At 42.0% G+C, this 13151-nt stretch overlaps 1 long non-coding RNA gene across 1 annotated transcript in view; it reads left to right on the top strand.

The window, feature by feature from the left end:
* LOC133095515 (uncharacterized) overlaps positions 1-13151 on the top strand; it is a 116143-nt gene that overhangs the window by 5248 nt on the left and 97744 nt on the right. The window contains exons 2-3 of the long non-coding RNA XR_009701620.1: positions 6858-6996; positions 7865-7955. This is a non-coding gene — a long non-coding RNA (uncharacterized LOC133095515). The remainder of the gene's footprint in view (positions 1-6857; positions 6997-7864; positions 7956-13151) is intronic.

Below are 13151 nucleotides of genomic sequence, written 5' to 3'. Positions count from 1 at the left end.
AGCCCGGCGTGGCCCAGGCCACCCCCTCTCGGCACAGATGGAGCAGGGCTGCTAGCCCAGGGCCACACAAGTTACAGGCAGAGAGAGTGAACCAGTGGAGTGTGGGTATAGATGCCTCTGTAGGGGATGGAAGGTGTGGGGGACCTAACAAGGTGAGATTTAAGAAGGTTTTTGTTTTTTTAAAAAAATCTACCCCCTTTCTGGCAAGCAGTCCCAAATTCTCCCAGTTAGGGGAAGATGTAGGAAGATAGGGAAATCTGCTGGGTACAGGGAGGAGTGAAGTGGGGATGGGGGTAGAGGCCTCATGTTAACAACTATAATATCAATAATTATAGTCATAAAGGCCAACATTCATTGATGCTGACATTCATTGATTCCGACTCGGCGTCAAGCACTGTTCCAAGCACCACATGCTTGTTTCTCAGTTAATCTCGGCTGGTACTGTATGAGCAGGGTTCTGTGGTTATCCCAGAGGTTGGCAAGAGCGGTTTCCCACCCAGTGTTTTTTGAAGTGTGATGAATCCACATTAAAGGTGGAGGAAAACAGCCTAACGGGGTCCACCTGCTCAGTTTTGAGATATTTTTGCACAGATTCACATTGCTCAGTGTCAATTCAGTTCATTGTTAGAGCCATAGCCATTTCCCAAGAATGTGTTCATTTATGACTCTGGGATCCTTGTGGGCTTGGGAGGGTAGGTAGTCAGTTGGCATTTCCCCTAGTTCTGTGAGAACCTTGTCTGCAATGTTCTCTAGGGAGATGATCTCATTTTGCTCCTTGAGACCAGAGTTGGGGTAAAATATAAACCAAGAACACTCCCTGTGTACTGGGCCTGGGTTCTTGGACTCTTTAATCAATAGAAATTGATAAGAGTCCAGACAAGAAATTCAGGCAAGGCTTTACTGGGACTTGTGCTGCAGCATGAGGGAAGGAGAACAAGTAACAGGTGTCCCTGCTCACTCCCTGAGGGAGGGCGAGCTGGTCCTTTAAATGTGGTTGATGCCAAAATATTGGCTCTCTGTCCACCAATGCCGAATAGAAATACTGAGACAGTTTGGAGGCAGCAGAAAAGAGTAGCTTTATTCTTTTGCCAGGCAAAAGGGAAACACAGGTTAGTGCCTCAGGAACTGTGCCCCCTTCCCTGGGGAATAGGGAAAGGTTATATAGCCCTGGGCTCCTGGTCTGGGGTAGGTGATAAGGCTCAAAGTAATTAAGGTCTTGCATTTCTTCTGCAAATTCATGGCCAAAGTTGGCATCAGGTGGCTCAGCAACCGGGTCTGGTGTCCCTGAAGTTATCACCATGACCTTCTTTCTGAAATGGAGTGCTACAAGGGAGGGTAGGGGGAGAAGAAATGCCAGGTACAAAGGGTGATTCACATGGAGTCAGAGAGCAATCAGCGTTGTGAAGGACGAGTCTAGCTACAAGTGTTTGTTAGTAGTAACAGCTAAAGAATAACCAAGATTGCTTAACTCGGGCTTCCCTCGTGGTGCAGTGGTTGAGAATCTGCCTGCCAATGCAGGGGACATAGGTTCGAGCCCTGGTCTGGGAAGATCCCACATGCCGCGGAGCAACTAGGCCCGTGAGCCACAACTACTGAGCCTGCGCGTCTGGAGCTTGTGCTCCGCAACAAGAGAGGCCACGACAGTGAGAGGCCCACGCGCCGCGATGAAGAGTGGCCCCTGCTCGCCGCAACTAGAGAAAGCCCTCGCACAGAAACGAAGACCCAACACAGCCAAATATAAATAAATAAATAAATAAATAAATAAATAAAATTAAAAAAAAAAAAAAAGATTGCTTAACTCTTTCAGACCTGTTTATGTTGTTTCCCCAGCCAGGTCATTGTTGCAAAGAGGGTGTAACAATAACTCCTACCTCATGGCAGAAAACGTGAATTTCTCTGCCTGCCTCTGAGGAGCTTTCCTGAGCTGGTCACTGTTGTTTCCTCAACTTATTTATCTACAGGTTGGGAGTTCCCTGAGGGTAGAAAGGGTGTGAGCAATGCACAGGCCTGCAGAGGCCCTCCGATGGAGTTAAGGGTTTCCAGGTGTTACCAAGTACAAGCTCACACTGCTCGCAACAGGACAGGCCAATAAATTCGAGAGGGGAGTTGTTGGGGGCAAGGAATAGTGACTTTATTCAGAAAGCCAGCAGACCGCATGGACTAGTTTCCCAAAGAACCATCTTGCCCAGGTTTGGATGCTAGTTTCTTTTATGGAACAAAGAGGGGGAGGTGAGGATGTAAAGTAAAAAAAAGGAGATATATTTCCTGGTTCTGGCCAGACTTCGGAGGGGATGTGTTAATTTCTTCATTCCTGAAGCCATTCACAGGGGGACCTGGTCAGGATGTTTCCTGTGAGTTTAAACAAAGGTATTTTAGCTTAACCCTCAGGCATGGGAGGCAGGGTTTTCAGAGATGGGCTATTATGTATACTTTAAGGTATAGACCACATCCCTTTAGTGATAACTTGTAGCAAAAGCGGTAGAATACAAAGGTTAAAGAAAAAGAAACAGATCCAATATGGAGTCAGATTTGTTGTTCCCTATTACACAGGGAGTCAGGAAAGTCAACTGCTGACCAAGTAAGAGCCAGCTGCTGACTCTGCTTCCTGAAGTAAGTGAAGAGTTAAGGCCCCATGAAGGGGGCCTTTGAACATGAGTAGGGTTTTTCTAAGCAAGATGTACTGTGTGCCATGGAGATTAGTGGGGTGTGAGTGGGTTGCAGGAGAGTGGGGAGCCATAAATCTGGGGGGATGTTTGGCCAGATTATTGACAGCCTCGAATGCCACTCTCAGGAGAGTCAGCCTTTGTGCTGTAGGCAGAGGTGCTGGCAGGGTTTTTGGCTGAAGGATGACTCAATCATGCCAACCCTCTTCTCTTTTTAAAAAAACTTTTTGTTTTGAAATAAGTTTAGACTTACAAAAATAATACAGCGAGTTACTGAATATTTTTCACCAGCTTCCCCACATATTAACATCTTATGAACTGCAGTAGAATTATCAAAGTCAGTAAATTAACATTAATACAATGCTATTAAAGAAGCTACAGACTTTATTCATATGTTGCCGATTGTCTCACTACTGTTCTTTTTCTGGCCCAGGATGCAATCCAGGATCCCACATTGATTCAGTTGTCATGTCTCTTTAGGCTCCTTTAATCTAGGACAGCTCCTGTCTTTTTTTTGTCTCTCATAATTTGACAGTTTTAAGAGTCCAGGCTAGTGAGTTTTGTCTTTCATAACCTTGACACTTCTGAAGAATATTGTCCAATTATTTTGTAGAATGTCCCTCAACTTGAACTTTTTTCATGAAGAGTTTGAGTTTATGCATTTTTGTTTTGAGAATCTCGTATGAGTGATGCTGTGTTCTTCCAGTGCACCACATCAGAAGACACGTATGATATTGCTCTGTCTCATTATTGGTGATGTTAACTTTGAAAAGACGATGTGGTAAAGGTGATGTCTGCCAGGTTTTTCCATTGCAAAATTACTGCTTTCCCTTTTGTAACTAATGAGTATCTTGTGGGGAGGTCACTATTATACCCATCCTCAGCCTGGTGGAGGTAGCCCTTCTCCCAGTCCTCTGGGCTGAGGATCATCTTTTCAGGTTCCAGTGGGCCTAAAATGACCTGTCTCCTCAAATTTGTTTCTTCTGATGGCTCTACCTTTCCATGATGTAAGCCTCATTGACTGTTGTTGGGAATATAAATTTGTACAGCCTTTGTGGAGGGCCATTTGCCAATGTCTACAACAATTTTATGTGTATACCCTTTGACTTTACAGTTTCACTTAGACAATGAAACACACAGATGACATATGGTGTACTAAGGTGGTAAATGAATTTCCCTTTTCTCTATATCCTTGCCAATGTTTGTTACTTGTTCCCTTTTTGATAATAGCCATTCTGACAGTGGGAAATGATATCTCATTGTGGTTTGATTTGCATTTCCCTGATGATTAATGATGTTAAGCATCTTTTCATGTGTCTGTTGACCATCTCTATGTCTTCTTTGGGAAAATGTCTATCCAGATCTGCACATTTTAAAATCAGCTTGTTTGTTTTTTGCTATTGAGTTGTATGAGTTCTTCATATATTTTGTATATTAACATTTACAAATATCTACTCCCAATTTGTAGGTGGCTTTTTCATTTTGTTCATAGTTTCCTTCGCTGTGCAAAAGCTTTTTAGTTTGATATAGTCCCATTTGTTTATTTTTGTTTCTTTTGCCTGAGACATATTAAAAAAAAAATTACTAATACTGATGTCACAGAGCTTATTGCCTATGTTTTCTTCTAGAATCGAGTCTTATATTTAAGTCTGTGATCCATATTGAATTTACTTTTGTGCATGGTGTGAGAGAGTAGTCTAGTTTGATTCTTTTGAATGTAGCTGTCCAGTTTTCCCAACACCGTTTTTTAAAGAGGCTGTCTTTTCTCCATTGTATATTCTTGCCTCCTTCGACATAGATTGTGTAGGTTCATTTCTGGGCTCTCTATTCAGTTCCCTTGATCTATGTGTTTGTTTTTGTGCCAGTACCACACTGTCTTGATTACTGTAGCTTTGTAGTATAGTTTGAAACCAGGGCGCATAATACCTCCAGCTTTGTTCTCCTTTCTCAAGATTGTTTTGGCTATTCGGGGTCTTTGTGTTTCCATACAAATTTTAGAATTATTTGTTCTAGTTCTGTGAAAAATGCTCTTGATATTTTAATAAGGGTTGCATTGAATCTGTAGCCACTATGGAAAACCATATAGAGATTCCTCAAAAGATTAAAAATAGAATTGCCATATGATCCAGCAATTCCACTCCTGGGTAGTTATCTGAAGAAAACAAAAACATTAACTAGAAAGGATACATGCACCCCTGTGTTTATTACAGCATTATTTACAGTAGCCAAGATACAGAAGCAACCTAAGTGTCCATTAATAGATGAATGGATAAAGAAGATATGATATATATGTGTGCGTGTGTATACACACACACACACACACATACAGTGGAATATTACTCAGCCATAAAAATAATGAAATCTTGCCATTTGTGACAACATGGATCCACCTAGAGGGTATTATGCTTAGTGAAAGAAGTCAGACAGAGAAAGACAAATACTGTATGATTTCACATATATGTGGAATCTAAAAAACAAAACAAATGAACAAATATAGCAAAATAGAAGCAGAATTATAGATACAGAGAACAAAAAGGTGGTTGCCAGAGGGGATGGGGGTTTGGGGAGGAAAGAAATAGGTGAGAGAGATTAAAAGGTACAAACTTCCAGTTGCAGAATAAATGAGTGGCAGATGTTGATGCCAAAAGTCTTGGCTCTCTGTGCACCGATGCCAAAAAGAAATACGGAGACCGAGTTTTGGAGGAATGAGGAAAATGGCTTTAATCTTTGCCTGTCAAAGGGAGTAACAGCAGGCTAGTGCCTCAAGAACTGCGCCCCTCCGTTTCTGGGAATAGAGAGAGGTTTCTATCCCGGGGCTCATGGTCTGCAGGTAGGTGATAAGGCTCAAAGCAATGAAGGACTTGCATTTTTTTGTCTTCAGCAAATTCATGGCCAAAGCTGGTGTCAGGTGGCTCATCACTGGGGTCTGGTGTCCCTGAAGTTATCGGCCAGTGACCTTCTTTCTGAAATGAAGAGTGCTACAAGGGAGTGTAGGGGGAGAAGAAATGCCAGGTGCAAAGGGTGATTCATATGGAGTCAGAGAGTAATCAGCTTTGTGAAGAACAAGTCTAGCTACAAGTGTTTGTTAGTAGTAACAGCTAAAGAATAACCAGGATTGCTTAACTCTTTTAGGCCTGTTTATGCTATTTCCCCAGCCTGTTCATTGTTTCCTTATTTTACTTGTTTATCAGAAAAGAAATGTCTCATTTCTGTTTTTACTGCAACAATATGAAATGTACAGTGTGGGGAATATAGTCAATAATTATGTAATATCTTTGCATGGTGACAGATGACAACTAGACTTATCGTGGTGATCATTTTGAAATGTATAGAAATATCAAGTCACTATGTTGAGTAACAGGAACTAATACAGTGTTGTAGGTCAATTATAGTTCAAAAAACCCAATCACAGAAACTCATTGAAAAAGAGATCAGATGTGTGGTTACCAGACATGGGGGGTGGTTGGAGGGGGAATTGGATGAAGGCAGCCAAAATGTACAAATCCCAATTATGAGACAAATAAATACTAAGGATGTAATGTACAACATGATAAATATAATTAACACTGCTGTATGTTATATATTGTGTGAAAGTTGTTTGGAGAGTAAATCCTATGAGTTCTCATTAAGGAAAAAAATTTTTTCTCTATCCCTTTAATTTGGAATCTATATGAGATGGTGGATGTTCTCTAAACGTATTGCAATAATCATTTCATGATGTAAGTCAAATCATTATGCTGTACACCTTAAACTTATACAGTGCTATATGTCAATAAAACTGTAAGTAAATAAATATTTACTGTAAGTAAATAAATTAATTAATTCAATGAATGAACTCTATCTATGTACACCAGCATGGAATTACCTCCAAGATTTACTGTTGAATAAAGAAAGCAAGTTGCAGAAAAATGTGCATAATACAATCTCATCATGAACAAAAGAATGTCTGTGAGTCTGTGTGCATGTATATTATACACTATTTTATTTATATATATAGAGAGAGAGCTGAAATCTAGACAAATGCACATTCAGCTGCTAATGGTGTAATCACTGTTATGCACAGGGATTAGGACGAGAGTGAGGCTACTAGTGTAACTGGGAACTTTATGTTAGACATTCTCATTGTTGAATGATTTGATGTTTCACAACAAGCACAGGATACATTTGTAATAGCAGTAACAACTCCTGTTGCAGCCACATTCATCTTTGTCCAGAAGAGGAAACCGACGTCCAGAGAAAGGGCCTTGCCCAAGTCCAGCCAGGAGGTTAGGAGCCAGGAGGTTAGCGGGGCGGCGGGAAGCAGACGAGAGAGCAAGACTGGGAGAGACCAGAGGTGAGCAAACAAGGCCCAGCTGGGGAGACTGTGTAGAAAACGTGCTGCATGTTAAGGGAGAAGAGGGGCTGGGCCCTGCCTCCCCAAACTCTGAGAGCTCCCTCATCCCTGAGAAAGTGGAGAACAGAGTTTTGAGCCCCAGCATAGGACACAGTCCCTGAGTGTGAAGGACCTGGTGGAGGTGACCATGATGCAGATTGAGGAAATGATGCCAAGGACAATCTAACTGCCTCTGAGTGCGATAGGGAGTGGGTGCCAGAGATCAGGGTGGAACAGCCCGGGACCCACTATTTCCACCTTTATCGCCCCCATTTTACAAATGGAATTGAGAACAGATAAGAAACCTGCCCAAGGTCACACTGGACTCCAAAGGCTGCTCTTCACTGCGGATGTGCCTCAGGCTGTGGAAGTGCATCTTGCTAAGGGTCGATCCCCAAACTAGAGTGTGACCTACACTTACCTAGGCCTTGAACATCCTTTAAAAAAAAAAACACACTTAAATTGAGAATTTTGCAACCAAAATTTGAACACCACTGAACTTGACTAAGAAGGAACAAAAACAAAATAGAACAGAAAAGAAAAAAGAAGAAGGAAGGAAGGAAAAGAGAAAAGAAGGTATATGCAAATGTCTTAGCTCTGGAACAATTCTGCTTTAACTCAGTTTCCTAGGACTAAGGGATATAGATGAGTGCAGAATTCTAAACTGTTCCAACCAGTCTGCAGATTTTATTCCTTTGTAAATCTAAAATATAATGAACATTTTGTATGTTGTTGTAAAGCTTAAATGGGGGAGTGGGGTTGCACATTTCTGACTGAGGTATAAATTTAGTTTGTAAACTAAATGTTCAAATGATTGCTGTCTCCTCAGGGTTGCCACTTGAGCCTGAATTTCCAATCTGCCCAGATAAAGAAGAGAGGATTTGGGAGGGAATTCTGCTAGAGTGATGGCTCGGAAAAAGGTTAGTAGTTGGGATATGTACTTTTGGGTCAACGTTAGTGAAGAAATTTGCCTAAAAGGGGCAGAAATGCCGATTCAGGATCAATAAGAGGTAAATTTGGTTGTGTGGGGCAAGGTTAGATTAGAATTTTTAGAAGAGGCAGAGAATTTAACTTTTTTTGTTTTTGTAAATTAATTTTTATTGCAATATAGTTGCTTTACAATGTTGTGTTAGTTTCTGCTGTACAGCAAAGTGAATCAGCTGTACATATAGATATATCCCCTCTTTTTTGGATTTCTTTCCCACTTAGGTCACCACAGAGCACTGAGTAGAGTTCCCTGTGCTATACAGTAGGTTTTCATTAGTTATCTATTTTATACATAGTCATGTATATATGTCAATCCCAATCTCACAATTCATCCCACCCACCGCTTCCCCCTTTGTATCCATACATTTGTTCTCTACATCTGTGTCTCTATTTCTGCTTTGCAAATAAGATCATCTATACCATTTTTCTAGATTCCACACTTATGCATTAATATACGATATTGGTTTTCTCTTTCTGACTTGCTTTACTCTGTATGACAGTCTCTAGGTCCATCCATGTCTCTGCAAATGACACAATTTCATTCCTTTCTATGGCTGAGTAATATTCCATTGTATATATGTACCACATCTTCTTTATCCATTCCTCTGTTGATGGACATTTAGGTTGCTTCCATGTCCTGGCTATTGTAAGTAGTGCTGCAATGAACACTGGGGTGCATGTATCTTTTTGAATTTAATTTTAAATAATTGCTACTCTTGTGAATCTCTAATTTGTTGTGCCTGATCTGTAGGCCTTCATCAGAAAAAAATGTGTATATATCAGATCTCAAAACTGAGGGACATATGAGAGCAACCACGGTCATAGGGATTAACTTGCCAACTAAGGAATGTTGCTTGCCATCCAATTCTACAGGAATCAAGTTACTAGCCACTGCAGTTACTGACGTATAGCACTCTCTGGAAAGAATTCAGGGTGAAGCTCAGGAATGAGGCACTCTGTGCTCTGGGAAAACTGGGAGAACAGGCCCTCAGATAGTTAACATATTTTCAGGAGAAATTTTTATGAACCCAAATTCTTGCACTGTCCCATGCTTAGAAAAGCACTAAAATCATTAACTGAAATATCTGATCCTTGTGACTGGTAGCAACCTTCTACAGAGATGTGTGCTTGATTGTACATATCCCTTCTCCAAAATCACATACCTCTTCAGAGCAGTTCCTCAGAGCAATTTGAGGGGCTGCCTCCTGGACTATAGTCCTCAGTAAGACAGTAAATAAACTCAACTCACAGCTCTTATGTTGTGTGTGTGTGTGTGTGTGTATGTGTATGTGTGTGTGTGTGTTTCAGTTAACAAGCTAAAAAACAGAATGACATTGAGAACTGACCTGGAAGTTAAGGCTCAAGGTAGCTGTTTCCCAGCTCTGCTGCTTATTTGCTGTGTGTGCTTGGGTAGTTAGCTCACACTTTCTGGGCATTTGTTTCCTCTTCTGCAAAATGAAGTGGTGGGTGTAAGGAGCCCAGAGGAGCTGAGGTTCTCAGCAGTGATGGCAGCTCCTTTCTGCTCGCGTCACAAGCCTTAGGAAAGCAGCCTTGTTGGCAAGCTGGCTGTCTGCATTCCATACTCAATTGCCCACATTGGAGGAAAATGAAGTTGGAGGCAGTCACGTTGCCTTGTACTCAGAGCCCAGGCCAGCAGAAGGCATGCCTATCCTGGCTGCAGCAGGGGCTGAAGGCAGAAATGGGTAGTGGTTAAGACTTGGGGGAATCAGAGAAACCTGGTCTCCAATCTCAGCTCTACCTCTTTCTAGACATGAGATCTCTGGTAACTTGCTGTCTCTGATCTGAGTGTCCTCTGTAAAATGAGGATGTTAATAGTACCCATGCCTCTTGGGCTTGTTGAGAGAATCAGATGAGATGTGTATAAATGCCTAGAACAGTGCTGGGCACATATTATGTATTCAATCAATGTTAACTATTATTATTTTTGTTGTTTTTATTACTCAAAATCAAATCTTAACTTCCTACCTAATATAGGAATTCTTTCTATGGCATACGAGACAAGTGGCTATTCTCACTCTTCCTGAATACTTCCAGTGACAGGAAGCTCACTACTTCTCCCAGTAAATTGTTTCACGAGTGGATAGTGCTTTTGGAATTTTAAAGCTGGTACCTTATATAAATCTCAGGTTTAACTGCCTCATGAGGAAACCCAAGTTCAAGAGGTATCAATAAAAGATTTGCTCAAGGCTGCATGGCTAATTAGGTGGCAGCTGCTCCCTTCTTCTGCCTTCCAATCTTTTAAAAAGATTTATTTATATTTTTATTTATTTTGGCTGTGCCGGGTCCTAACTGCGGCACGCGGGATCCCCATTGCGGCATGTGGAATACTTAGTTGTGGCATGTGAACTCTTAGTTGCAGCATGCATGTGGGATCTAGTTCCCCGACCAGGGATCGAACCTAGGCCCCCCTCCCCCACCCCGCCCTGCACTGGGAGCGCGGAGTCTTACCCACTGGACCACCAGGCAAGTCCCCTGCCTTCCAATCTCATTCACTAAGTCCATTTTCCTTAGTGCATCTGAGAGCTTTGATACTGCATCCACCAATGCCCCCCACTCTCCCCAAAGAACAATTCCTGGAGGTCCCAGGCTGTCTGTTGCTGGGTCTCTTTGGATCCCAGATAATGTTAAAGGTTCATTGACTCATCCATGGATGCTGGGATAAAAACCTCTATTTTAGAACTTCCAAATGATGAAGGCTGAGTTCTCCTTGCTGCATTTTACAAGACAATCCCCTCCCCCACCCCAATGTCACTGGGATGATTCAGCTCCGCCCCATTCCTAGGCATAGCCCTTTGGTTGCCCAGCCCTCACTAGTCCCACTGGCCTCTTAATCTCCATCCTGATGCTGTTTGAATACGCCTGGTCTCACAGGCCCTAAAGGCCAATGCCCATTTCCCTACCTGCTCCACCTAGTCTGGATGTATCGTCACACCAGAAGTGGTACCCCTGGGGACAGCTATAGCTGTCCTGAATGGAGCTATCTTCCCCACAGTGATTCCAGAAAAATAGCATGTGTACCTGATCAGGAGAGGGGCCTGGCCACCCCCACCCCCAGAAGCCCTCAGTGCCACTGACTTGACCTTGGATGATGCCTCATAGCATCATCAACAACATCAGCCCTCCTACCCAGCTCACTAGCTCTGTGCTCCTGACCTGGCCTCTTCCCCTCCCCCTCTTGAATTAATCAGGAAGCATCACTGTGATCTTTATAAGGCCAAGCTCCAGTGGTTTCAGAGGAGGCCTCTCTAACCAGTCCCTGGTTAGACTCATGTTCAGATGGAAACATCTTTTCCTTCCAGATGCCATTTCAAAGGGATATTTGAATGGATTGCTTACTTGAAGTAGAATTCAAATGATTTCTACACAAGGATTTAGATGGTGGAGTCCACTTTAAATATGTATTTCACAGAGCAAAATATTTCACTGTGAATATATGGATGCCAGAGAGTGATTTTATGCTATGGTTGCATCTGTAATTTACAACCAATAGGCAACAAACACACATGTAACAAACATAGGTTTGGGAGTCACAGCTATCTCTTGACTCCTGGTTCTACTCCTCACTAGCTCTGATTGTTAACGAGCTACTTAATTTCATTAGGCCTCAGTCTTCTAGTTGGGAAAATGGGATGCCAGGGCATACCTCCTAGGGGTTAAAGTGAGGATTAAATGAAAGAATGCAAACAAGGCTCTAAGCATAATGCCTGGCCACCCACTGACTGTTCAATTAATGTTACTCTCATTATTATTAACATAGAAGCAACATTCTGTGGGATTCCTGCAGATTCAAGGGATATAATGGGTTTACACAAGGAATGCCTGTCTCTGGCCTACAGTGTGTTTTGCAACAGCCATTACAGGATGCCAGGACAATACTAAATATGTTTCAAAATTGAAATTTCATAATATATTTATTTTCAGTTTCCTAGGAAATATTCTGTAATACCCAGAACATAAGCCCAGCAAATTCTTTTGCTATGCAGACGTTAAAGCTTCATAAATGCTATAAATAACCTTTTCGGTGTACATGTGCAACGTATTACTGCTGCAACTTTAACCAATGGCGAGAACATCCCTAGGTCTGCAGAATGTTTACAGTATTTGTACATTGCTATGGATACAGTATCAAAGGCAGGCGCCAGTAACATGAACAGGATGTAGGGGTTTAGGGCCGCTAACAACAGTGATGGAAACTACTCTCACTCTTAATGCATCTTTCTTGGATAATATTTGTAAAATATTTGGGAGGTGAGCCATGCTGTTGAGAACATTACTTTGGATGTTTCATCCAATACTGCTGACAGGCAGCTTGGTGAAATAGCAAGGAGTCAGAGACCCAGGTCTGACAGCAAATTGATTGTGTGACATTGGTGGTTACCTTTCTTTGTAGGCGCTCAGTTTCTCCCCATGTAAAATGATGATGGGGGGTGTCTATCTGAAGATTTCTGCAGTCCATTCCAGCATTCTGATTACGAGTTGACCACAGACATCATTTGGTCTCATATCCTGTGTAGTTAAATGCAATTCTGGCTAAGTTGAACAAAGTTAAGACAGAGTTTTGAAGGCATCCAAGATGAGCTATACTAGTTGGCCAGCCTGGACTTTCTTTTTCTATTGTTTCCTGTCTTGTTCAAAAGCCTTGTAAGTTCCAGTTGGCTCTCACACTGTCTTAGAGATGATTTTTTTCCCCCTCCAAGGGAGCAACAGGGAATGTGGGCAACTCAGCTCTTTTTTGGCAAATTGTCAAAAATTAACTGGAAATCAGATTAAGTTACCAAACTCACACTGTCCTGGGAGTCCTTCTCAAGATGCCAAAGTTTAGTAGCAATTGACATATGGCAACATATATATTACTATTCATTTAAATCAGAAATACTTGCTCACCAAACAACAGTGTACATTTTCCAAGAACAGGCACAGCAAACACCTTGGAATTGTTGCCTGGAAGTGGGGGCAGCAGGGAGATGGAGATAAAAGGAAGTAAACAAAACAAGAAGGGAGTAGACACTGGGACTCAAAGACATGAGATTTATCTAGGGTAATATAGCTAGTAAGTAATGTGTAACAAGTTGAACATAGTTGTCACTCAAAAGCCAAGGGTGCAACAC

Source organism: Eubalaena glacialis, chromosome 1 (genome assembly GCF_028564815.1).
Source record: "Eubalaena glacialis isolate mEubGla1 chromosome 1, mEubGla1.1.hap2.+ XY, whole genome shotgun sequence".
In the NCBI taxonomy this organism is placed as follows: Eukaryota; Metazoa; Chordata; class Mammalia; order Artiodactyla; family Balaenidae; genus Eubalaena; species Eubalaena glacialis.
This window is presented reverse-complemented; position numbering and strand designations above follow the sequence as displayed.